Genomic DNA, 2,639 nt, shown 5'->3' on the forward strand with positions numbered 1-2,639 from the left:
GAGCGTGAAGCTAGTTGCTAGTGGTGTATTTGGGAGTTAGAATAAAAGAAAGAAAGTTCGATCAGCCGATGCAATAGTGAACTGGTAGAAGAAAAGTAGAGTAAAGATTTGAAAATTGTGACAAAAGTGAGTATAAATTGTAAAATGTTAAAAGGTGCATGCATTTAGTCGTTTATTAGAATAAAGGTACTAAAAGGCAGTTTGGTAATCGATTATGGCCATTTCACGCTGAGAGCACCGGTTCTCGTCCGATCACCGAATTTAAGAAATGTCGAGCCTAGTTAGTACTCAGATGGGTGACCGCTTGGGAAAAATAGGTGCTGTAAAGATGTCTCTATTCTTTTATTTCAGAAGTATTCTCTACTTCAAGTCTGTCTCTTCTTTCGCTTTTGCCTCGCATACAAATTTACAGGCACCAATTTCCATGCTTTTCTCTCACTGCACTTTCACAGCTTTATTCTGCAAAGTGAAATAACTGTTGCCAATGTTTGCTTAGTCATATAGTCCAAGCCACCACCCGCATGCGGCTTTCTCTATTTCTTACTTCAGTATATTGTCTCCCTGGTGAATCGTACTCGACGATTAAACTTCATTTTACTCATTCTTTATGGGCAGAGTCAATTTGATCGGCTCTCCTACATGTGCAAATGTTGAAAGTAGCATAGAGCAGACAACTGCAGCAGTGAACGGTTGAACGCCTCTTGCAATAGTAGCGAGTGAAATGAAAAAGAGTGAGAGAAGAAGGAAAAGAAAATATAAAATCTACTCTAAAGTTTCTTTGAAATTTCAGCTGCCAGAGGCATAGGTGAAAACTTATAAAATTTTTTTTAAGTAATAACATTAAACAAAAATTGTGCGATGCTTACAGCACCTAGGTTTCCCAAGCGGCCACCCATCTAAGTACTCACTAGGCTCGACATTGCTTAACTTCGGTGACCGGACGAGAACCGGTGCTCTCAGCGTGATGTGGCCGTAAGCGATTATCGACTTGCCTTTTAGTATGTTTATTCTAATAAACGACTAAATGCATGCACCTTTTAACATTTTACAATGTATACTTACTTTTGTCACAATTTTCAAATCTTTACTCTACTTTTCTTCTACCAGTTCACTATTGCATCGGCTGATCAAATTTTCTTTCTTTTATTCTAACTCACAAATACGCCACTAGCAACTAGCTTCACGCTCACTCGCTTTCAGATTTCACTTTGCCGCTGCCAATTAGTCAATAATCCTTCACTGTCATGCCACACTGCCCTTACTACTACTACTTGTGTCCCAATCTTACCCACAAATGATCCTCAACACATCACCACACGTCATCACAAACTTATGCTCTGGCTATCCGCACCAATAGCAAATAGCTATGGATCTTCCTGTTTCGACGCTCGCCACATCAACGTCCAGTATTTAGTAAGATTTTCCCGCTTGTGACTCGCCCAACTTTCATTTCACTTCCGTGGACTTTATGCTAATGGAAATGACTCTCTACGTGCATATTACTAAAGGCGGCATCAAGTCTAGGGATTGGTGCATGATGGGACACTTTACAGCGAGCGATGTTGTCGGAGGTAAACAAGCAATGCTGCTTATGACAACAATCTTCATCGAAAGTATGCTAATTGCAAGTGGCCGGCAGTGAACGGTTGAACGCCTCTTGCAATAGAAGCGAGTGAAACGAAAAAAAGAGAGAACTGGTAGAAGAAAAGTAGAGTAAAGATTTGAAAATAGTGACAAAAGTGAGTATAAATTCTAAAACGTTATAAGGTGCTTGCATTTAGTCGTTTATTAGAATAAAGGTACTAAAAGGCAGGTTGGTAATCGCTTACCGCCATATCACGCTGAGAGCACCGGTCTCGTCCGATCACCGAAGTTAAGGAACGTCGAGCCTAGTGAGTACTTAGATGGGTGACCGCTTGGGAAACCTAGGTTCTGTAAGCATCGCACAATTTTTGTTTAATGTTATTACTTAAAAAAAAGTTTTATAAGTTTTCACCTATGCCTCTGGCAGCTGAAATTTCAAAGAATCTTTAGAGTAGATTTTATATTTTCTTTTCCTTCTTCTCTCTCTTTTTTTCATTTCACTCGCTTCTATTGCAAGAGGAGTTCAACCGTTCACTGCTGCAGTTGTCTGCTCTATGCTACTTTCAACATTTGCACATATAGGAGAGCCGATCAAATTGACTCTGCCCATAAGTATGAGTAAAATGAAGTTTAATCGTGGAGCTCGATTCACCAGGGAGCCAATATACTTAAGTAAGAATTAGCGAAAGCCGCATGAAACTAGAAGCGGGTGGTGGCCTGGACTATATGACTAAGCAAACATTGGCAACAGTTATTTCACTTTGCAGAATAAAGCTGTGAAAGTGCAGTGAGAGAAAAGCATGGAAATTGGTGCCTGTAAATATGTATATCTGTGTGCGATGCAAAAGCGAAGGAAGAGACAGACTTGAAGTAGAGAATACTTCTGAAATAAAAGAAGAGAAAAGTGTTTACAGCACCTAGTCTTCACAAGCGGTCACCCATCTAAGTACTAACTAGGCTTGACTTTGCTTAACTTCGGCGATCGGACGAGAACCGGTGTTTTCAAAGTGATATGACCGTGAACGATAGAGAGGTGTCATTCGAACCGTTTTCTG

The 2,639-nt window shown here is 40.2% G+C and overlaps 2 non-coding genes and 2 pseudogenes across 2 annotated transcripts; 2 read left to right on the forward strand and 2 right to left on the reverse strand.

Moving 5' to 3' along the window:
- The first annotated feature begins 210 nt into the window (after positions 1-210).
- LOC128247969 (5S ribosomal RNA) lies at positions 211-329 on the forward strand (annotated as a pseudogene).
- Positions 330-859: 530 nt separating this feature from the next.
- On the reverse strand, positions 860-978 carry LOC128247958 (5S ribosomal RNA). Its single transcript, XR_008264294.1, has one exon. It is a non-coding gene; the product is annotated as a 5S ribosomal RNA (ribosomal RNA).
- Positions 979-1,823: 845 nt separating this feature from the next.
- Positions 1,824-1,941, forward strand: LOC128247971 (5S ribosomal RNA; annotated as a pseudogene).
- A 548-nt stretch (positions 1,942-2,489) lies between these two features.
- LOC128247978 (5S ribosomal RNA) lies at positions 2,490-2,608 on the reverse strand. The gene has a single exon (XR_008264297.1). It is a non-coding gene; the product is annotated as a 5S ribosomal RNA (ribosomal RNA).
- Positions 2,609-2,639: the final 31 nt, after the last annotated feature.

Source organism: Octopus bimaculoides, chromosome 5 (genome assembly GCF_001194135.2).
Source record: "Octopus bimaculoides isolate UCB-OBI-ISO-001 chromosome 5, ASM119413v2, whole genome shotgun sequence".
Classification (NCBI taxonomy): domain Eukaryota; kingdom Metazoa; phylum Mollusca; class Cephalopoda; order Octopoda; family Octopodidae; genus Octopus; species Octopus bimaculoides.